Source organism: Ictidomys tridecemlineatus, chromosome 4 (assembly GCF_052094955.1).
Source record: "Ictidomys tridecemlineatus isolate mIctTri1 chromosome 4, mIctTri1.hap1, whole genome shotgun sequence".
NCBI classification, from domain to species: domain Eukaryota; kingdom Metazoa; phylum Chordata; class Mammalia; order Rodentia; family Sciuridae; genus Ictidomys; species Ictidomys tridecemlineatus.
Genome location: NC_135480.1, coordinates 179,937,509 through 179,962,552, shown reverse-complemented (window position 1 = coordinate 179,962,552; position 25,044 = coordinate 179,937,509).

Below are 25,044 nucleotides of genomic sequence, written 5' to 3'. Positions count from 1 at the left end.
GATCCAAGTCTTCAAGTCCTTGAGCACTGTCATTATCTGTGAACCTATTGTTTTCCCAGAGGGTTTGGGGGCTTGGAGGGAAAAAACTGTGACTTTGTTATCTCCGCAAGAATAGCACTTGCTTCAGTGCTTTGTGCACAGGGAGCATTAAAAATGACAAAACCAAGAGAGCATTTAAATAAAATATTTCCAAGTGAAATATTTGTGAGGGTTTATAAAGAAAAGTAGAATGAAAACAGCCATCCATAATTCACAAGGTGATATTTTACACTGACAGCTTGAAAGACCAACACACACATCTTCTGAAGCTTTCAGCACAATGAAATAAAAAATCAGAAACAAATGATTTTTTTTTCTGTCACTTGGAAATTGTGGCAACAAATAATCTCCTCTGCGTTTTATTTTTGTAAGAGAATAACATAATGCCCTATGTAGTCACTTGAATTACTTGTCTCCTAAGGTTAGCTGAAAAACTTACCCACGTGTTAAACAGAAGAGATGCTGGGGTGAGCTTTCACCAGCTCCCTGGCTCACTAATCTCAAGGACAAAACCATGAACATCAAAGTGTTCTATGGGCCTGTAAGCAGCTTCTTTCCAACACCCTCTTTGATCTAAAGGCAGCTTAAGAGCTGTCTGCTTTTAGAGATGGTTTTCAGTTATATAAATGATCTTTCTACTGGTCTCATTTAGCCCAAGGTCAGAGAACTAGAACGTAAGTATATTTCATTAAGAGGAATTCCGGTTTTGCACCATTGAGTACACTTGACTCATAGGAATGAGAGATGGATGAAAGAAAATCTGCACTTGCATTTTTTTCTGACTCTTAGGTGCTTGTTACTAAACTGTTGAGCCACCTGAATGAAGTCTCTAGAATAAGTTTGAAGTCTTTGTATTAGCATATTACAAATTATTTTGGACTCTCTAGTTAATTTGAAAAAGTGGCATAGAATAATCAACAAATTTTATTTTTCCTCATTTTAAAAGATAATCCTTTATGGAGCAATGAGGGAACTCAGGTGAGAGTTGTAATGTAAAATTTATAATAATTATAGCCAATATGGTTATTAATCCCAGCCTACACCTCTGATGTGCAGGTAAATGGAATACTATGGTAATTTACATAAATTGACCTAATATCTATTTTGAGTTTCCATTTCTCCAAGATGATATGAACTTAATCTCAGGTAATTTGAGGGTCCCTCTCCTTTCCCAAGAATTGTGTCTAAGATCTGAGTGATTGATAGGTGCCATGGCATTTTGGTGCAAGGGGCGGGATTCACTCCAATCTGGTGTTCAATAACATTTATCCCTGCAGTTTCCTTTAAGAATACCATAACCTTCTTCGGTTCTGTTACAGTTTCCACAAAGTACCACTGAAAGACACAGCATAGCCTCTCTCTGCCTGCCCACTTCAGTCTGATGGCTTGCTCTCTACTGTCACCTTTCATTTTATAGGCACATAATATATTCTAAACTTTTCATGTTACTCTGGGACAGCAAAATCTCTGCCAAACTAGCTAAGACGTGCCCATTCTTTCTAAACATCCCACACCTATTTCCTCTTAGAACCACAGACCTCTTCCAAAAAGCAGGATCCAAGGTTCATCTCCCTGAGAAAACCCATCCTTCTTCCTCAAGTTCTGGGTAGAAAAGTCAACCTCTTTCTCCTTCAGCCCAAGCCTTCTGGCCATGCCTATACTCCTCTCCAGCCACGGAAGGACCTAGGCTTTTAGAGACAAGATCAATAAGACTCCTTTTTTTCTGATTCCATCCTGTCCCATCTCTGCCCTGAGCAGGGAGCACAGAACTCCCCAGCTCCCTGAATGCAATAGAGGTAGGAGGTTCAGGAAAAAGCAAAGCATCAGAGGAAAAGAAATATTAGTATCTCAAAATGTTATCTCACCACACTCACCACACTTATTGAGTATTCTTCACTCAGCAATATATTTTGAATGGCTTCCTGTGGCTTTTTGGTTTGTTGGACCTATTTCCCATTTACTCATCTTTCAATCCAAGTCCCACATTTGTCATGAGACACCTTGGGTGGACTGTCCCTCCTCCTTCTTACAACCCAATTGGATGCTACCATTTTCCCCTCACATATCGAAATGTGGAGTTTGGGGTCTAAGCCCAAGTCTATGACTCATTTATGATTCCTGGAAGATATTCATGCAGTGGTGGACTACTGGGTGGAGTTTGGAGCTTCCCTTCCTCACTCCCATCATTTCTCTCATCCTTCTATGTTCGCTACTCTGAGTATTCCACCCATCTCCATCTGTTTTCATTTCTCTGGTTAACCAAATATCCCCTAATAGAAGACACTGCATCATGTAATGCAGATTTTTCTAAGCTCATCCCTCTCCTGCAGTGTTACGTCTTTGACCTTGTATTCACTGCATGGATTGGAGAGACAGAGACTCATCTCATGAAGTGACAGACGAGGACACTGTCACAGAGTGAGGAAAGGGAGTTCCAGCTTAGACTGTCTCTTTTTTATGGTTATTCCTAACCATAAAATAGCTCTGGGTTTTTTCCAACCATATGACCCTTCAAAGCCCTGAGTTAGGTGTATAGGAAGGAGACTGGTTATAGAGTTTTCAGTCACCTTCTAGAGGATTCTCTTAGGTGGAACATGGTACATCATGTGGGAATATATTTCTTGATCCTTCTTCTTCAGTAATGCAGTCAATGAAAAGTCAGGACAGATTTAAACTATAATCCCTTTAGTTATCACTGCCATTAATTTTGTTATTTTTTCATACTTTTGGATTCTTCAAGGAATGTTGGTGGCATATCTATTAGGCACATCTAACTTATCACTACGAAAAGCCCCAGTGACTACTGTCGAGATCTTTGACCACGTCTATCGATTGCTAAAATCCCCACACTTTCTGCTACTTTATGCTGCCATTTAGAATGGTCCTTAAATGCAACCCATTCCATTCTGCTCCTTAAATTCTTGAGTCCATTTCAAAACAAATTTTAATTCTCTATTGTAAAATGCTCATTTGTATTTCCTGAGTTTCACCAAGAGATTCAGTAGTAAATAAAAACAAAAAGAAAAAGTGAGCTTGTACACTGTGTGACTTATAATACATCTGGAGAAAAGTGACTACACCCAGAGAAAAGTTAGCAAAGGTACAAAGCACTTGAATGCAAACATAAATGAAACATCTTCAAGTGACCTGAGACTCCATTATTGGGATCTAATATGATACACAGGCAAAAAAAAAAAAAAAAGTCCAGGTTTTGGATTTTGATGGACCCAGATTCAAGTAGCTGTTTTGCCACCTTGAGCAAAAATTCTGAGCCCTGGCTTTCTGATCTGTCCAGTGGAGATAATGATGGTCACTTCCCAGAGGGGTATGAAGACTAACTCAGTTATGTCTAAAGCTTTTATCACAGACAGAATGTAAATAAGAAATAGAAGTTGTCTTGGGTAAGGTACTGTTGATTTCAAATAAAAGAATATCTAATGCATTGGCTTAATTAATAATGGTAATTTCTTGTGTTGTGTAGATAAATATTCAAAGGCAAAGTGGGCTTCATATACTTTTTTTCTTACTCAGTATAGGGCATTGAACCCAGAATCTCATGCATACTAAGCATATACTCTACTACTGAACCATACCCCAGCCCACTACATAGTCTAACACAGTAATTCCTGATGTCACTTGAACTCCAACAGTTCTCTGAACTATCCCTACTTTGGCTGTTCTCCTTGAGTCAGCTTTGTATTGATGCTTTCCTCATCTTGCCAAAAGCATTTGCTTCAGAATTACCAGCAGGAGTACGAAAAATTACCAGCAGGAGTACGAAAAATCATTCTGGTTTGGTTATTCCAGAACCAAGAAGCCAGAGATGGAATCCCCTGGTTGGCTCATCTCAGGACTCAACCTTAAGGGCAAGATATGAGTTGTTCTCTTTGCAAAAACCTCAATCTACTTTTTTCCATTTCCTCCTATTTCTCCCATATAACCCCAATACTCCTTTTAAGGAAACCTTTTCTACCCTGAGTTTGAGAGATGGAGGAAAGTCTGACCCCTCCTTACATTCTCAAATATCCTATCTATGCCTAGAATTCTCTACAGGTTCCCCAAAATTTAAGGTGTTTGGAAACCAAAGCCAGAAAGTTGTCTTTGTTTCTGTGTTTTACACCAACCTTTGTGGACATGCTCCCTTGGTACTTAATTTTTTCTTTCGAGTCAAAGGAGGTAGAAAGTCTTGCAATTATTTAAGTCAAACACATTGGTCTGTGGAGACAGAGATATCCCACAGATGTAATACTTATTTCAGTAATCATCAGCATTTTCATCTTGAGGTGATTTTTTTTTGTGGCTGCCTTGGTATTAGCAATAACTCTAAAGGACTATTTGGTTGATACTACTGAACAAATAAATAAGAACATTTCTAATCTGCAACCTACAGATACATGGACTTGAGCATGCACAAAATTTTAATAGATTCCCCAATGAGTCCTTGTGGGAGCACTACTAGCTCTTGTTTTGGATTCCTATTAGCAGATCTGGCTGAATCTAGGTATTCTCATTTTCATCAGCTGTCTAAGGTTTGATACTGAAGCTAACAATCCTTTCCAAGATTCTCCTTTTGTTCTTATAGTTTAAAAAGAAAACAAGCAACAGCAACAAATGGCTGAGAATGAAGAAATCCAGCTTTTTTACAATTCCATACCAGCGAACCGTAACGTAACCACATTTGGTTATGTTTATTGAGATGTTTTGGCTATTTTTGTCTAAACATGACAATGCTTAAAAAAGCTATGAATAAGCATTAAAAAAAAAACCTATGCACAGACGGACAAACAAGCAAAACTGCCTGGCTTATAGAAAGTTACTCTTCTTAGAAAAACCCACATAAATACAGTAATCTCATGCTTGACAAAGGTGCCAGAAACATACATTGAAGCAAAGATAGCCTCTTCAACCAACGGTGCTGGGAAAACTGGAAATTCATGTGTAGTAGAATAAAATTTAACTCCTATCTCTCGCCCTGCACAAAACTGAACTCAAAATAGATCAAAGATCTAGAGATTAGAACAGTAACCCTGCATGTAATAGAAGAAAATATAGGTTCAACATGTCAGCTCAGGAACTGCTTCCTTAATAAGACTCCAGCGTAAAATAAAAAGAAATCAGTAAATGGGATGGCATCAAATTAAAAAGCTTCTTCACAGCCATGGAAACAATCAAGAACATGAAGAGAGAGCCTACAGAACAGGAGAAAATCCTTGCACCTCAGACAGGGCGTTAATATCCAGGACATACAAAGAACTCAAAAAACTTAACACCAAAAAAAAAAAAAAAATCCAAATAACCCAATCGATAAATAGGCAAAGGAACTAAACAGTCACTTCTCAAAAGCAAAAACGTAGATGGTCAACAAATATATGAAAAATGTTCTACATCTCTAGCAATTAGAGAAATGCAAATTAAAACTATACTGGGATTTCATCTCACTCCAGTAAAAATGGCAATTGTCAAGAATACAAGCAACAATAAATGTTGACAAGGATGTAGGGAAAAGGGTATGCTAATACATTGTTGAGGGGGGGGGACTGCAAATTGATGCAACCACTCTGGAAAGCAGTATTGAAATTCCTCAAACTAACTAGGAATAGAACCACCATTTGATTCAGTTAACTCATTCCTTGGTATACATCCAAAGGATTTAAAATCAGCATCCTCCAGTGACACAGCCACATCAATGTTAACAGTAGCTCAATTCACAATAGCAAAGCTATGGAACCAACCTAGGTGCCCTTCAACAAATGAATGGATAAAGAAAATGTGGTATGTATACACAATGTCTGAAAGCCAGAAAGAATGATTTTATGACATTTGCTGGTAAATGGATGGATCTGAAGACTATTAGGCTAAGTGAAATTAAGCCAATAACAAAAATTCAAAGGTCGAATGTTTTCTCGGATATGTAGAAGCTAATGCACAATAAGGTGGGAAAGGGGTAAAAAAAATTTAAAGAATAGAAATTCACTGGAGTAGATAAAGGGGGGGGGTGAAGAGAAGGGAGGAGGGATGGGAAAAGGAAAGACAGTGGAATGATCCGACATGACTTCCCTATGTATATATATGAATATACCACAGTGAATCTCACCATCATGTACATCCATAAGAAATCAATTTTAAAAAATAACTATGGGTAATGGCAGAAAGATCAGCAGAGTAGAAGGAAGGGAGCAGGGTGTGGAGGGAGGGAAAGGAAAGGGAGTATACTGGGGACTGAGTTAGAGCAAGATATATTCCATGCTTTTATAATTATGTCAAAATGGATTTTACTCTCGTGCATAACTTAAAGGAACTAATTTTTTAAAGGGTTAAAAAAAAAGTACAAATGAAAATTTCAAAAGCTCTTCTTTTTTTCTCCACACTTGAGAATTTGAGGATTGAAGACTTCAGCGTTTACTTATGGCATGTGGCATATATTCAACAGATGGTGACTTTCCTTGGTATTATTACTACAGGAAGAAAGCCATACATTTTTCCTGAACTCTTAATCTGTGCCTTCAAATCTGTTTCTTGATACAGCCCCAGTGAGTGGTGAAGGGTTTGTGAAAGAGTCCTCAATGGAAAATGAAGCTTCAAGTAAGAGATCTGTGTGTTTATTAGTTAACTTTTAATACAGGTCTGTGTTTCTGTGTTGTTAAAGGTGCATTGTACACGCTGATATTGGATTTGGCTGAAATTTTAAGGTACTTTTCCTTGTCTGAAAGCACTTTATTCAAGATCTGTTATTGATTATAAGCCAAAGGAAATTGTTTAAAATTGAGGAATGAGACAAAATCGGGTAGTTTATAAAATAGGTAGTTTATAACTATGGTCCACACACACCATTGAAGATGTTGAGCCATACCCAGGAGAGCAGTCTGGGGTCCAGCTAGATAACTGAAAATCACTTTGGAAGACCACACATACAAGTAACTGAACTGATTTCAAGTCATCTACACATGGAGTGAGAGCCAGGCTTCTTCCTTTGATAAATAGTTGACCTATAACAGTGACTACCATAGAGTGGGCATTTAACATGTTCTGTGTTGAATGAATAAATTAACAAACCAATCATGTTCATTTTTTTATGTGTTTTGGCACTCCAGTCACCTTCTACCCAAGCAAAGGCTTTCAACTCTGAAGATATTTTCTGATATATATGCAAAGATCCCCAAAACCAGTGTTAAAAGAACCAACCTTTTCTTCCATAACACATTGATCCAGAAAAGTTTTAGGCATAAAGACACACTGCCAAGAACAATCCCCACCCTTTCATCAGCTGAGAATAGAGTATTTCTCTGGGGAGGGCTGGTAAGCTTAAGAATGGGAGCTGTGGGGAGAAAAATGCAACATGCATTCCTCTCCCAATGGTTTCCTCAGATCTTTCAACCCGGGTCAGTCCAATAGAAGACCACAAACCTCGAGCAGGAGACAAGCAGACACAATAGGGAAGTGTTCTCGGTCATTCTATTCATCCAGCCTCATTCACTTTTCTGCTGTTGTAAGGCCCTGGTTCAAAAGGCAAGTCCACAGTCCAGTGTCTCCAGGTGCCAGCTGGAAGCTCTGCATTTTCTGGCCTCTTCCTTGAGGCTCTAACTTCACCCCTAGGGCCATCATGGACATGAGGAATTTGTAAATCAATAGTGCAGAGTGTGGCTGGGCGTAGTGGTGCCTGTCTGTAATTCCAACAGCTCAGGAGACTGAGGCAGGAGGATCGTGAGTTCAAAGCCAGCCTTAGCAATTTAGTGAGGACCTAAGCAACTTGGTGAGATCCTGTCTCTAAATAAAATATAAATTATAAAAATAAATAAAATAAAATATTTAAAAAGGGCTATAGAAAACTTGGAATAGAACCACCATTTGACCTAGTTACCCGACTCCTTGATTTATAACCAAAGGACTTAAAATCATCATACTACAATGATGCAGCCACATCAGTGTTTATAGCAGCCCAATTCACAATCGCTAAACTATGGAACCAATCTAGATGCCCTTCAACAGATGAATGGATAAAAAGAAATGTGGTATATATACACAATGGAATATTACTCAGCATTAAAGAAGAATGAATGTATGGCATTTGCAGGTAAATGGATGGAGCTAGAGAATATCATGCTGAGCAAAATAAGTCAATCTCCCAAAACCAAAGGCTGAATGTTTTCTCTGATAAGTGAATGCTAATCCACAGTGTGGGGATAGGGGGAAGGTAGCTAGGGAATAATGGAGGAACTTTGCATTGGGAAGAGGGAAGTTAAGAGGAGAGAGAAGGATGATGGAAGGAAATGGACATTATTACCCTATATACTTGTATGATTGTATGACCGATGTAACTGTACCATGTACAGCCAGAGGAATGAGAAGTTGTGCTCTGTTTGTGTACAATATGTCAAAATGCATTCTGCTGTCATGTATAACTAATTAATAAAAATTTTAAAAATCTAAAAAGGGCTGAGGATGTGGTTCAGTGGTTAAGCACCCTTGGATTCCATGCCCAGTATTAAAAAAAAAAAAACTAGAACAGAGTATTAACAAAATACTAAATAGGCCAGCAAAGGGAACCATTTTCCAAAGAAGTATATTTAACTAACTGTATATTTCATAATAGTTTTTCCTAAACAAGGCTCAATAGTTATAAAAGTCATCAAACTAATTTAACCAGAGGAACTTAAAAAAATCATAAATACATGTAAACTAATTCATAGGCCCCTGAACCAACACAATGAAGAAATTAAAGGGGAAGTTTAAAAATATCTTAAAACAGGGCTGGGGCTGTAGCTCAGTGGTAGAGTGCTTGCCTCTCATATGTGAGGCACTGGATTTGATCCTTAGCACCACATATACATACATACATACATACATACATACATAAGGATACTTTGTCCATCTACAGCTGAAAATATATTTTTTAAAAATCTTAAGAAAGAAATGGAAACACAACATGCCAAAATTTATCAGATGCACACAAAATAGTTCTAAGAGGGAAATATATAGCAAAAAAAAATGCCAACATAAAAAAGAAGAAAGATCTCAAATAAATAACATGACATTGTACCTCATGGAACTGAAAAATCAAGAACAATATAATGAACAAGGTGAGTGAATCTCCCATCAGAGAAAAGCCAAGGACCTGATGGCTTCACAGCAGATTTCTTCCAAATATTTAAAGAACTAGTGTCACTCTTTGACACACTCATCCAAAATGTGAAAAGGAGGGAGTACTTCCAAACTCATTTTGTGAGACCAGCATTACTCCTCCGACACCAAAACCACACAAGGCCCCCGGAAATGGAAGAAAGGGAGGAAGGCATGAAAGAAAGAAGAAAGGAGGGAAGGAAGGAGGGGAAAAGGAGGAGAGAAAGAAAATGAAGGAAGAGGGAAGAGAAACCCTCCAGGCCAATATCTGATGAATATAGATGCAAATATTCTCAACAAAATACCAGCAAACTAAATTCAACAGCGTATTAGAAGGATCATTCACCAGGACCATGTGGGATTCATTCCATGGATGCAATAATGGTTCAACATGCACATACCATAAATGTGAAACACCACACCAACAGAATGAATGACAGAAATCATGTTGTCATCTCAACACACACAGTAAAAGCATTTGACAATATTCAACATCCTTTCATGATAAAAATTCTCAGCAAATTAGGTATAGAAGAAACATGCCTCAATTCAGTAAGGGCCATATATGACATATATACAGCTAAAATTATATTCAACAGGGATAGTTGAAAGATTTTCCCTTGAAGACCCAGAAAAGAAAATGAGGCCCAATCTCACTATGTCTATTGAAAATATAGTATTGGAAGTCCTAGCCAGGGCAATTTGGCAACAAAAAGAAACAAAAGTATTCCATTTAGAAAGAAAGAAGTTAACTCATCCTTGATTGAAAATTTCATGATTTTATATATAGGAAACCCTACACTCTCCACAAATACCCTAGCCCCTCCAAAACTATAAGAACTAATAAATTCAGTAAAATTATAGGATATAAAATCAGCACACAAAAGTTGTTTCTTTATACTAACAATAAACTGTCTGAAAATAAAATAAAGAAAACAATTCCATTTACAATAGCATGAAAACATAGTTAAGAATAAATTTATCTGGGCACAGTGGTGCACGCCTGTAATTCCAGCAGCTTGGGAGGCCGAGGCAGGAGGATCACAAGTTGAAAGCCAGCCTCAGCAATGGCGAGGTGCTAAGCAACTCAGTGAGACCCTGTTGTTAAACAAAATACAAAATAGGGCTGGGGATGTGACTCAATGGTTTAGTGCCCCTGAGTTCAATCCCCGGTACCCCCCTAAAAATAAATTTAACCAAGGAGGTAAATAATCACTACATTATAAACTATAAAACATTAGCAAAAAACAAAAATGAATAGAAGGATATCTCCCCCCCATACTTTTTATTGGGGCATTATAATTACTCATAATAACGGGATTCATTGTAACACATTTGTACATAGACATGCTATAACAATATAATTTGGTCAACATCATTCTCCAGTATTCCCTCTTTCTAGAAAGATACTTACATTTGTGGATTGGAAGAATTAATATTGTTAAAATGTTCTTACCACTTAAAGTAATCTATGGACTCAATGCAATCCCCATTAAATATCAATGATATTCTTCCAAAATAGAAAAAAAAAGATCCTTAAATTCATATGAAACCACAGAAGACCCCAAAGAGCCAGAGAATTCTTAAACCAAAAGAACAAAACAGGAAATAGCCCGCTGCTTGATTTGAAAAGCTAGCATAAAGCATTATGGTAGTCAACACGCAGCATGCAATTCACATAAAAACAGACACATAGGCCAGCGGAACAGAATAGAGCACCCAGAAATAAACCTACACATTTACAGTCAATTGATCTTTGACAAAGAAACCAGGAACATACAATAGAGAAAAGACTGTTTCTTCCATCGGTGATGCTGGGAAAACTGGATATTGCATCCAAGAAGGATAAAATTAGACCCTCATCTCAAGCAATATACAAATGTCCACTCAAAATGGATTAACATCTTACACATAAAACCTGGAACTGTAAAATTATTAGAAGAAAACATAGAGAGAAAGTTCTATGATATTAGTCCAGGAAATTCTTGGATATATCTTTGGACCCCAAAAGTATAGGCAACAAAAGAAAAAATCGGCAAAGGATTCCAAACTCAAAAGCTTCTACACAGCAAAGGAAACAATCAACATGGTGGAAAGACAGCCTACATACTGGGTAAATATATTTATAAACCTCAATCTGATTGGGGTTAATATCCAAAATTCAAAAGGAGCTCAAAAAACTCATTAGCAAGAAAATAAAAGTGCAATTAAAAAGGATCTAGATAGACATTTCCCAAAAGAAGACATACAGATGGCCAATAGATAAATGAAAAAAAAATGCTCAACATCACTATCTATCAGGGAAATGCAAATTAAACCAGAATGAGATGATATCTCACACCTGTTAAAATGACTTATCAAAAAGGCAAAAGATAACAAGTGTTGGCAAGGATGTGGAGCAAAGGGAACCCTTGCATACTGCTGGTGGGAATGTACGTTTGTACTGCCATTGTGGAAAGCAGTATGGAGGGTTCCTCAAAAGTTAAAACCAGAACTACCCTTTGATCTAGCAACCCCACTGCTGGGTATATATTCAAGGAAATGAAATCTGTATGTCTAAGATGTATCAACATTCCCATGTTTATTGCCATAGACAATCCACAATAGACAAGATATGGAATCAACATATGAAGAAAGGAAGAAAATGTGACAGAGACACAATAGAATACCATTCCATTATAAAAAAAAGAAGGGAATCCTGCCATCTGTGACTCCATGGATAAATCTGGAGGATATTATATTAAGTAAAATAAGCCAGGCACAGAAAGACAAGTACCACATTATTCCAATTATCTGTGGAATGCAAAAGAGTTGCTCTTATAGAGGTAAAGAGTAGAATGGTGATTTTCAGAGGCTGAGGAAAGGAGATTTGTCTGGCGATATGAAGGACAGTATTCAAGAGATCTGTTGGGCAGCATGATGACTACAGTTAATAACAATGTACTGTATTCTTGAAAAATCATGAGAGTAGATTTTAAGTGTTCCCATCCCAAGAATGATAACTTTCTGAGGTGACACATATGGCAATTATTTCCACTTAGCCATTTCACAACATACATTTCAAAATATCATAATATAAATGATAAAGACATTACAATTTGATCCATCAATTTTCTAAAAAAGAAAAATTGAAAAACAATAAAAAATAATTGAAATTAAAAGAATTCAGAAAAAGGAGGGAGAAAGGAAGGAGGGAGAAAAGGAAGAATTCAATTTTCATATTCTTCTCTATTTAGAAAACAACATAGGTGATCATGTTTACCACTGTCTAAAAGGCTGAGTAATGTAACCAACCTTTGATTTGATTTCTGCAATGATAACTTGAAAATGAAGAAGCCTGCATTTCCTAAAAACTAAGTCGATTTCACAGTAAATAAAATTAATTCAATGAGCTGAAGTATTTACAAAATTCAAATTGTTTGTGTTTTTTAAGTGTAATTTCATTTTGAATTTCCATTCTTTATGTTTTCTACAGTCTCTCTTCCTTGACAAACAATCATTATCTGGCTGGCTATAGTCTCGTGAAAATATCATCAGGCAATTTAGCTGCTGGTGGGAAATCCAGGGCAAAATTGCCCTAAGAAATGGTTAAGAAAGTAGATAGACTAATTTACAAAAGACTTTCCTGTGTTTCCTTACACAGCAGTAGTAACTATAGAATAAATGTATTTGCATTTTTAAAGGAAAACATATTTTTCCATCCTTTCTTTACTTATACACATTTTGATTGGATTTAAAAGCATTCACTTGAAAAATAAAAAACTCCCTGGGCTTAAGGGATTATTGTGGGATTTTTAAATTACCTTTCAAAGGCAAAATAGTTGGATTCAAGATTTAACCAATACAAGGGCAATTGAAGTGATTTTTAATTGCAGGGATTTTTGTTAAAACCTGTAGTTCTCATATGATTAATAGCTATTAAATTTTTGCTCAAAGGACCCTTTTAAACCCCATATACAAAGTCAGCTACATGACTTTTCTATATTGTAGAGTAAATATGTCTATTAAATGGCAACTCAGGTTTTGGTTATTGGCAGCTATGAATGGCCTTCTTTAAACTTCTGAACTTTCTAGCCAAATGTTGCATCCACACAACCTGCTCATTCCAAACACCCTTTGACACTTGTCAGATAAATTTCCCTATGTGGGACTGCACATACGGACACTACAGGGACAAGTAGATCCACTTCATGAAAGCACACTGTTGTTTTTCCAAGTATACCTGTATTTATCCTGATCTTGCCTATCTATGTTCTTTATTATTTATTTACATTCTTGTTTCAAGCCTCTTTAGTTTAATAAGCACATATGCAACACACCAACCCATAAGATATTTGTTTCTCATAGCCCAAAAGACATGTTTAAAGACTAGTATTTTGAAGGTATAACCCCTCTCAGCTCTTTAGGAGTTAAATATGAGCTAAAGAACTAAAGAGATCATTTCCTCTCTTTGAGGGATAAAGCTGGGATGCAGGTGGGTGTGGCAATTACATGTAATTAAGTATCACTGTTGAAGACTATGTGACCCCTGGTATGGTTTTCAGAGCCCTCTCTCTATCTCTCTGCCCCCATTCTATTTACCCACAGAGGCATTATTAGAGGCTCTTGTTTGGAATGACTGTGTTTCTTTCCCAGCCTTGCTCTTGAGTTGGCCTCATTTGAATTTCTACAGGACAAGATGGTTTATCCTCTGTTGTGATCTATTCTGCACACATGACTGGCACACTTGCGGTTCATCCCTGCAGTCCTCATAGGTATTCACTAGAATTTAGTTTTAGCCCCATGGTTAGGTTGATGCAATGACTCAAAAACATTCAAGGAGGCATCTCAGAGTTGATCTAGGCTTCCTGGTTACATAGAAGATAAGAATGACCCTTACTTGACAGATTTGAGTTTGATGCCACATCTACCATCCTCTCAGAGGATATTCATTAATTTGCAATCATTTTCAAATTCTTTGGTCTTCTACACATTGCTGTCAAGGGTATTACTCATGTGGTACAATTAACCAGCAGCTTTCAGCTGTCTCAACCCATCTACAAAGGTCAGGTACTGTGTAGTCTCTGGGTGTTTGTTTACCCAGTTTATTTGTTTATAATGTCATGCCAATTCTCTGAAATTTAGAACTTGGTGTTTATATCAGCAATACTGTCATGGGACACATTAATAATAATTAATAGAACATTGTTGAGTTTATTTGATTAAATAACATTATTTTATTGATAATTCTTTCTGAACTTAATGATCAGTTGTTTCTGACTAAAAGAGCTCTCGGAAGGTTAAGTAATTGAAATCAAACTCTATCCCCTAAGACAAACCCAAAAGTATACACATTTACAAATGCTTATTTAAATCAGTCCACAAAATGCAAGATAAGGAACAAATATTTACCACTGGACGGAGGTGAAATTCTAAGTGTGGTGTAGAAAAGATGAAAATTCTCCTGATTAATTACTGCAAGCTTGTCACCATTGTTGCATTTATCAATCAAAATCAGTAGTTTCTAGAAGCTCCAGGGATGCTTGTCCAGGCTGGAGTCATCATGTGAAAACCACACCACACTGAACACTCAGTGAGAGTTTATACAGATAAAGAACATAGGAACTTGCAACTTGAAGTGACTTCATGCTGGGCAAGCAAAGCAGGCTGGTAAAACAGCTATGAATGTGGATCAAGGGCCCAGACTGACTGGGTCACCTTCGACCCTGTCAATTCACAACTGTGTGATCAGTCACTCTGCCCAAGTATCCTCATGTGTAAAGTGAGAATGATAATAACAATTGTAATGAGATAGATCGATATAGATAGATAGATATATACATACATACATATTTCATAGAATTGTGAAAATTCGAAAATATATATAAATGAAATATAATATTTATAAATAAAAATAACATCAGCTATAGTTTATGCTTACTATCTTAAGAGTATTTAGATATATTGCCTGGAAGGTATGACATATAAGGCACAAGTTGTTATTTGTTATTTTGATGGATATCTGAAGTGGTCAGTGTTTCTGGGGTGATCAGTGAATACTGCGGGGCTGGTCAGTATGTGTAAAACCCTCATAATGCCATAGTCCTGAGAGTCTGTCAGGGAACCAGGAACGGACAGTGGATCTACAGTCGTGAGGCAGTACTTTGAAGGTATAACCCCTATCATCCTGTTTAGGAGTTAAACATGAGCTAAAGAGCTAAACAGATCATTTCCCCATCCAGCAGGCTCAGGGTAGGAGTCAGCTGGGGTGTGTTGGTGGTGAGCTTACTGACCTCTCCATGGCCCTATCCCAGACCTGAGAGAAACCTGCTTCTCCAGGGACAGTGGAGTCATCCACTCCACAGTGGCAAGATGATTGTTGACTACACATTTCCTCTCTTCGCTCTCCAGCCCAGACACTTGGCCTTGAAAGTAGTGGCCCCAAACTCCCTGGCTCCACTGCAGCGGTCTCATAGGATAATCCAGCGAGAATTAGTCCTTCCTGAAACTCCCAACCTAGGTCCCAGGTAGCCTAGGATGCAGAGTTCATCCTTCCTCATCTACTTGCTTTTCAGTCCCTCATTCCCTCCCACATCTGCCTGCTCCAAAGTTTCCCTTCTCCAACTCCCAGACCTTTTCATAGTGAGACTCACAAAAAGGCAGCACAGCCAACAGGTCACCAGCAGGCATGGACATAGAGCAGGACTGTTCAGCAGAACTTTGTGATATGGAAATGTTCTACATCTGCACTATCTACTTCTGTAGCCATCAGCCACGTGTGGCTATCGAGCATTGAAATATGATTGATGTAACTGAGGAACCAAAGTTTTCATTTCATTTTATTCAGTTTAGCCACAAATGGCTAGTGGCTATTACAGTGGCACAGCTTTACAGACAAACTGAGTCCAAGTCAAAACTCTGCCTTTACCTAGTCCCATGACATTGAAAATGACTTTAATTTTCTCAGTCTCTCATTTATATATGGGGGTTATACTATTACCTACCTCATAGTGCTATTACTTTTGAATTGAAGCACTTAAATAGAACCTATTCCAGATTAAGTTTTCAATAATGGTAGCTATAATATGATCCAACATGCATTCAAAATACTTTGTTGTATTTCTCTATGATTCAGTAGGGCTTGCCCTTCTCAGTGTATTGATTGGTTGAAATAATCACATCAAAATCATGCTCAGTTGACCCTTTAGAAAACAAAGAAAACATTCACCAGAAATCCTGATGGAAAAAATAAAAAAAACCCAATCACATCTGTACTTTGGGAAAATGATCCAATAACTATACCTAGCTGAGCCTTGGAGAAACATTTCAGCCTTTTTTTTTTAATCATGAAATATCTTATTTTGTGGGTGTTTCAAAGGATAAATCACAAGAAAATTTCTTAAGCAATGATGTATTTTGTTTGGGTGAGTCTGGAAAGGTTGGGCCTTGTCTGAAATATCTAGCATAGATATTTAATAAATAAAAGATGATCAGCAATCACTTATCTGCAGGTAACAGATAGCAAATGAAAAGTTGAGAAACACTTCTCTAAGGAACGTTAAAATATTACTTAAAATAAATTAATGATTTCCAGTTTAAGCTCTGCTCTCTTGGCTCTATGCTATGTACAAAGTAATCCAGAAAAATAATATGACACTGTCTCTTTTTTTTTTTAATGATTTCAGAGTGTTTTTTTAGAGATGCAATCTTTTCTAAGTTCACATGGCAAAAATATAAAGTAGGATAAGTGCTGTGGTGTTTGGAAAGGGAAGATCTCAAAAGAGTGGCTGAAAGAGTTGAAGGGAGCTTGATGCATACAGACAGACACTGGGTCATAAGGTTTAAAACAGGGATTGCTCATTTCCAGGTCTGAAGAGGTCAGTATGGGAGTAACCATTAAGGAAAGCATGCTCTTGGGGCAGGCCCTGTTTAAATCACGAAAGTACATGAGCCAAGTATACCAGTTTCCTTTGGATTCAATTCATTCAACAAATATTGAGGCCACTACTTTCAAGGCCAAGTAGCTGGGCTGGAGAGAGAAGAGAGGAAGTGTGTAGCCAATGTGTGTGGCAAGGACACATCGCAGGCAGCTTGAGGTTTACTCAGAATTGTACAGTTGGAGATTTCATGAGGGGTGGGGAAATCTGCTTTATTTATGACAACTTTGTATTCCACCATTCATAAATCTGAATGTCCCAGTAAATGAAGAAATAAATTCGTATGATTAATATGGCAGTTCACAGGAAACATGGAGGTCTACATGTCTAGTGGTACTCATATGAAATCATTACTCTGTTACTAGCAGACTTTGTTTCCAGTGTCACCTTTATTATTATCCCTTTTAAAATATTTTTTCCACAAAGATTCATACTGAAGAGATCAAAATCTTACTTCTAAAACAATTGTAAGTATAGGCCTCTCAGGGCTTCCAGAGAGCATATTCTAAGCAATAACTTTGGAATCCAGATTCTAAAATCACAGAATCATATCATTCTCTCCTGATAGTTAAGGATTCCTTTTTGCAAGATATATTTTAAAAAGCAGGAAATTTCTTTAGTGCTGGAGGCCAATGACTTACTACTCCTCCCTCCTTACCTGAAGAAAAAAATAATTTTAAGGATTCATAAGTTAAAAAAAAACTAACTTATTGCTGCCCCCTTTTCATACAGAAATATGCACCTTTCCATTCACAGCCAGATTATAGGATGTGTGACACCCCTGCCACCCTCCTGCCACCAAAGCCTTGCTACTCAAGTGAAGTCCCTGGATCACCAGTATCAACACCACGTAGAACCTTGTGAGAAATGTGGACTCTAGCCCTGCCCCAGATCGACTGAATGGGAACTGCAGGTGACAGATAAGCACATGAAAAGTTGAGAAGCACTTCTCTAAGGAACATTAAAATATTACTAAATTAATTTCACTCATCCCTACATAATCAATTCCTTTCAAAGCCAGCAACATGTAAATTTGTCCTGCAGAATAGACAGGAATAGTGCTTTCAAGTTGAAACCACAAAGGATTCCTCATAGGTGCTGACATTCCCTCTTCCTCAAATAAAAATTGAACATGCGTTTTTAAAGTACTAGTTTAAAAAGATGACAAATTGCTTTCTTACCCAGGTCACCTGCATGATTCTGTAGGGTCGTCTTTCCTCTCTGCTCTTTCTTTTAAAAATTAAATTCTGAGATAAAAAATGTTACCAAAGTGCTATAAACAATGCACTAGATCATGATGAAAGGAGAATTGGAAAGACTGAAGAAGAAGGAAACATCTGGAGGTGAAGAGAAATAGAGGAAGCCAACAGGGTCAAGGCTGCAGTTTCCTGGGATCCAGTGTCCCCTTAGTTCCCAGGGAATCCTCTTAGACAATCTGTCCCCACACATATCCCAGCAAGGCCTCATGCTTCAGGGTGATGGAGCAGATCTGGAAATAGGACCTTCATAAAACATTTTCTACAGCAACTGAAATAAAGACCAGTGAAGATTATATCCTCTAGCCGATATTAAAGTTTAAAAAATAATTGGAATAGAAATGAATCTTTTAGGTTAGAATGATGAAGCTAAAAAAATATCAAAGAGGACCTTTGATTTTTTTTGTTTACAATTGTTGCTTTTTTGTTTTGTACTTATTAGCCACAAACTGTCAATTCCTTAAGAAAAACAAGGGTTAAAGCCATTGCTTAAACATAGGTTCCTGCTCTTATATAAAAACAAATGCATGTATGTATGTATAATATATCAAAGTGTATAAATGCATTCTACAGTCATGTATAACAAATTAAAACAAATTTAAAAATTAAAAAAAATGCATGGAAATTCAAATTCAGTATCATGCTCTGACTTGATCGACTGCTATGATGAAGGCCAGGGTGTTTGATATATAAGTAAATTAAATATAATCATGTAATCATCAGGAAAGAAAGTGTAAAAGGGGCCCTAATAATAATGTGCTGATAAATGTTTTTACAACTGGATCTCTGAGAGAAAGAAAAGCCCATTTTCCAGTTTCCATGACATAAATACTTCGAATATGGTGGGTCTCAAGCTACCAATCTGATGTCATTGAAGAGAGTTTGGAACAATGCACACAGTTGGTTCTCAGGAACCCATGAGAACCATCCCAGCAAATAACTAATGTACATACTTCTCTACTCATTGGTAGACTCAGCAATATTGGAACTTTGGTCCAAATATGCATTCATTTATGCCATGAAGAGTCATATGGTTCCACTGTTAATCTTCATCAAAGGTGGTTGGAGCTGAAATGTAAACTTTAGAACAAGTATATGAATGTTGAAGTCCAGTTTCCAGTTTTTTTTTCATTTTCAGCTTATTGGAAAAGCTTTCCAAGCCTTACACTTTTATGACATCCTCCTGCCCACCAATCACTTCAAGCTGATGTTTTTAATGCCTGTTAAAGATGGGGAACGACCTTGTGTGGCTTATGTTTTGCTTTCTTGGATGTCTTCCAGAGTATCTGTCACTTCATTGGATATAATCATGAATTGTGAAGAGACACATGAAGCGACAGTCATGAATATGTACATTTTAGGGTACTTCATCAATTTTTGGCAGCAATATTCCTCAAGATTGGCATATAGATTAAAGTTGGGGTGGTTGCCTCAAAAATAATTTTAAACTAGACATTTATAGCATACACAAAGCAAGCTTATATAGTTGTCATAGATGATTTTTACTCATGTCAAAGAAACTACTGTTACTCATGTGTAAGGTTTAAAACACAAGAAATCAGAAAACACTATTGCTGCACAAAGTATTTATTAAGACTAAATCTATTATGCACCTATTACAATATACATGAAGATATAAGAGTTTTCACTCAAAACAGTCTCATTAGCATTTACTTATGCAGTCTCTCTCAATCTTTCACAGAAACAGTAATGATAGCACATTAAAACAGACAGTCCATAAGGCCACTAGAAATCAGGGCTGTCACACAATCTAAGGCCAAAATCTGGGAGAAACTAATAAGAAAGATAGATATTAATTTAGAAAATTGACCAAAGCACAGCTCATAGCATTAACTAGCTTTGCTTTCTGATATAAAGGACCATGGGGGGGGGGTAAGAAAAATCTATTACAGTCTTTGTATCATAAAGTGTTTCTTAAACTGATATGCATGTCATACTCTGAGATACCATCCTCTATAAGGTTTGAAACCATTGTGGAGTGTGGAGACCTCTGAACTCCTAAAGCACTCCTTCCCACCTCCACTGGCTTTCTTCTACATCCTTTCACAATGTGTAAAACCTAAAAATATCTGGGCAGAAAATAGGGGGATGAATTAAGATTGAGAACAATCAGAAATGACACAGAACATCCTAGAAAATTTAATTATAGTTTTCAGTGTCCTAGAAAAGTAGGCAATAAGGAGAGGCCCTCACTGAGTTCATATCTATCTTATTGGTTGTTTCTCTAGAGAAACTTGACTAAGTCAGTCTAGAGACAGATGTTACTTTTACCAAGGATGAGTAAAGAGGAAATGTAAACGTGGAGCAAAACAAAATGTAAAACTCTAGAACAAGAAAGAAAAGCAACATCCAAAAGACACAGAGAGGAACACATTTCTTTAGCATTATTAATTACAGGATCTAAAAGAAAAATATTGGAAAAGTTTCAAAGTGGAGATATGATGAAAGAGGCAAATGGATGTGACAATGAAGATTTAGAAAAACACGACAACAGAATTTAAGTCCATGTTAAACTGATGCTGCAAAATACTAGAGGATTAGTGTTGGTACAAACTTGAAAAACCAAAAAGCCTTCTTAGTATGCAGGAAATAAGATCATGTATAGGTAAGTATTAAAGAGATAATAGGTATTTTGTTTAGTGATATTAAGAGAAACAAAAATAACTCAAACTTCATGAAAAATAAGTAGAAAACAAATAAATAATCAAAGCTTCAGTTGAATAAAGTACTTGAGCTAAGACAAATACATATATTTTTTAAAAGATCCCCCAAATCCAATTTAAAAAAATCAATTAGATGGGCTGGGGATGTGGCTCAAGCGGTAGCGCGCTCGCCTGGCATGCGTGCGGCCCGGGTTCGATCCTCAGCACCACACACAAACAAAGATGTTGTGTCCGCCGAGAACTAAAAAATAAATAAATAAATATTAAAAATTCTCACTCTCTCTCACTTTCTCTCCTCTATCACTGTCTCTTAAAAAAAAAAAAGAACTTTATAAAAAAAAATCAATTAGAAAAACACAATCTCCAGGCAAACATGATATATTTTTGAGTGACCAAAATAAATATATATATTTTAAAAATCTTACAAGCATCTGAATAAACTCACCCATACCCGAACAAACTTACCTATAAAGAACTACCTTCCAGTGTGTTTCCCCCAAAGATTCTGAGACTAGAGGCTGCTGGTCCCCAGAAGGACCTACTAAGGAGTGGGAATGTGAAAGAAGGAATAGTAAGCAATCCTTACTTTAGCATTATTAGTTACAGGTCTGAGCCGGTTACCACTGTGGAAACAGACTCAATCCCAATGGAGAAATCCAGGAACATTAAGTACGATTCAGCATCATCCAACCCAAGAGGTGAGGAAGCTGAGAAATTTATCTTCAACTGCTGTCCATCTCTGCTGAAAGGTGATAACAACATATTAACTGCCCAGCTCTTCCAGGTGCTGAGAGAAGCCCTCAGGCAGAAAGTTGCAGATGCTTGTAGGAGGACCTGGGCCAAATACTAAAATGGTGAATAATTAGGGCATGTGGGAGGGAACTGAAAGCATCTACTAACAGTAATAAAAACCTAGTTAACCTAAGACTTCCTTCTACCACAACAGAAATGCCAAAAGACAGTGAACGAATTCATGTTAGTAAAGTTTCCAGGGGAAAAGAAGGTGCACCAATTATTTAGTGTCACTAAACTCTTCACAAGTAAAGGCCACAGCAAGATATCTTCGTATGCAAGACCTCAAAAACTGTGTGGCTTGTGTACTTATCTTTTAAAAAACATTAGGTAAAAGTTTCCCTAGAAAAGTAACATTTGAACATGTGATCATATATATTTAACTCTCTTCCCCTGCCTCCAAATTCCCTTTAAGATTTCAAAGCAGAAAAAAAATGTTCAGCCTTAGCATAACCCAGAAAATAAATCCATTCATGAGCCAGAAGCTTCAGAAAGGTATAGCAAAAAAAAAAAAACAAAGTGGGGGGTGGTATCTGGCTACACAAATTACTATTGGGTACTCCAAGGCTCAATGTGAATACTTAAAATAGGTGGAACAATTACTCCATTAGAGACCCAATGTGGGGCAGTTTCTGAAGTGACTCCCAAAGATCTCTGCCTTTGGTACTCATGCCCTGTGTAACTCATCCCCATGTCCATGTGTGTGTTGAACCTGGGGACTTGCTTCTAACTAATAAGATATGAAAAGAATAATAGGATATTACTTCTGAGATTAGATTAAAAGACTGTAGCTTTTCTAGTTCTCTCTCCTGCTGGTGTTCTCTCTTGCCCTCTAACTTGCTCCTTCTGCCATATTGTGAGATGCTGCAAGGAAAGACCAGGAGTAAAGGAACTGAAGGTGGGCTCTGGCCAACAGTCAGTGAGGAACTGAGACCCTCATATCACCAACCCGACAGGAACTGAGGCTTGCCCACAACCACGTGAGCATGCTTGAAAATGAATGCTTCCCCCAGTGGAATCTTGAGATACGACTGAAAGCCAGTCTATAACTTTATTGCAGCCGATGAAAGACTCTAAAACAAAGGACTCAATTAAAACGGTCAGATTCCTAGCACTCAGAAACTCTGAGATAATAAATGTTATTTTAAGCCATTATGTTTCAGAATAAATTCTTACAAAGCAATAGATTATACCCAGAAACCCCTCCTAACACAGAAATTCAGAACTTGCTAATAAGGCTGAATCATCGGAAAACCAAACCAATTGAAGAAATTCAGGTTCTGTATCAAATGCCCAAATGATCCTTCTTCAAGAATGAGCAGTGTTCTCAGACATGGAAGTGTTACCACAGTGGTCATGCCAAGTAGAGGTCAGCTTAGGCCTGTAGTATAGGAAGGGAAGAGCATGAGAGTAGTCACTCTTCATGTGAAAGCAATAAGGGGGTGCATTTTCTGGATGTGATTTAAAGACTAAATACAGCTAACTAGAGTCTGCTTTCTATTACCATTATGTACTGGCAATTCTAAACAATGTTAGGGCAAACACCCCCCACCCTACTGCCTTGCCTTTGGGATATCACCAACTGCTATGACAAAGGTTTTACAAATGATTGGCAGACTGAAGCTCCCTGCTGTGTGGAGATAACTCCATCTGCACTTTCTTTGGAAAATTGGATCTCTTACCCCACACAGATGCCCCCACAGATCAGAATGGCAAGAAAGAACAGGAGCAAAAGCAAAGGTAACGGCAGGCTCTGGATTAAAACAAATGTGATTCCATGATTGACTTGCAGGAGTGCACCAAGTGTCCCATGCACAGAGGGACAACTTCTTCAGTCATGGTCAGGGGCAGTATTTATTCAGCAATTACTTATTGAGAGCTCAACTTAAGCCCATACTATTCTTAAACTAGAGAATCGGTGAAAAAAAAGATGCAAATAACTGTCTCTGTGGAGTTCATATTCGAAGCGGAGCTTGGTATAAATAAATTGACAAGTAAAATAGCTTTCAGAGGATGGCAAATACCATGAGAAAAAAATGAAGCAGGGAGTAGGGCTTAAATATATGCCAAGATGGGTTTTGCAATTTTGAAAAAGATGCTCAGGGAAGACCTCAGAAATCAGGCCACATTGAAACAAAGACCTGAAAGTGGTGGACAAGAGAGACACGTGGATCTCTGGAGAGTGAAAAATCCAGCTGGAAGAATAACCAAGTGTAAAATCCCTGACAGGGTAATATCTTTGGCATAGCTAAGAAGCAGCAAAGAGTTTGGGAGGTCAGAAGGAAGGCTGGTGTGGAGTAAACAAGGGGGAGTAGTGGATAATGACTTCTATTTCTCTTCCTCTCCCAAATCTTCTTTGAATCCCTCCCATCTGTGGATAGAACCTTACTAGCAAAGGATTCTGGGAAATGATGCATGGATGAACAGGAAGAATGCTAAATAACAATGAGACATCTGGCACATTGACTCCCCCCCCCCCCCCCGCACCATCCTTTCTAGGGCCTAAAAATAATTTTGTCAAAAATCTAAACTTAAACCCTTGACTTAACCCGAAAGGAACAACTTGCCAGAAAGAAGACCTTAACCTCTCTGAAGCTCAGTTTCCTAACCTGTGAAATGGAAGTAGCAATATCTAGATCTCAGTCAAGCAAAGTTAGTGATGATTCAGCACATGCAAAGAGCTTGCCCCCATGTCTGTTCGACTCTAAACAAAGTGACGCTTGGTTATTATAGACATAAAATAAAGGAAACCAACTCACTCTACTACTCACTAGTAAAATAATCTCAAGTAATTTATCTCATTTTTATGACCATTGATTACCTTATCTCTAAAATGAGAATAACAAGATACAGTTACTTTAAGGATGAAATGAGACTATATAGAGATCATACTTTAGCTGACACATAGTTAAGTTTTCAATGAATGATAACCATTAGCTATCTAAGAAATCAGAGGGTTGGGTTTTCTTCAAATGTCCCTCCTATCCTAATAGTCTTTGGTACTGTCAGTAGTTCTACAATGAAGGATTTTCATAGTCTACCTCTGAACATATGGGACTTACAAGTCTTATTTCTTCTTAAGTAAATTTCGATCTGACACACTGTGGCCAGAATGCAGGAAAATTGGAAATGCTTGGCTATCCATCATGTATGCCCACTGGGAGCTGAAATCAAGAGACAGGAGTTATAGCAGGAGTTGACCCAGGCCCCGTGAACTTCATGGGTAAGGCAGATAAACTC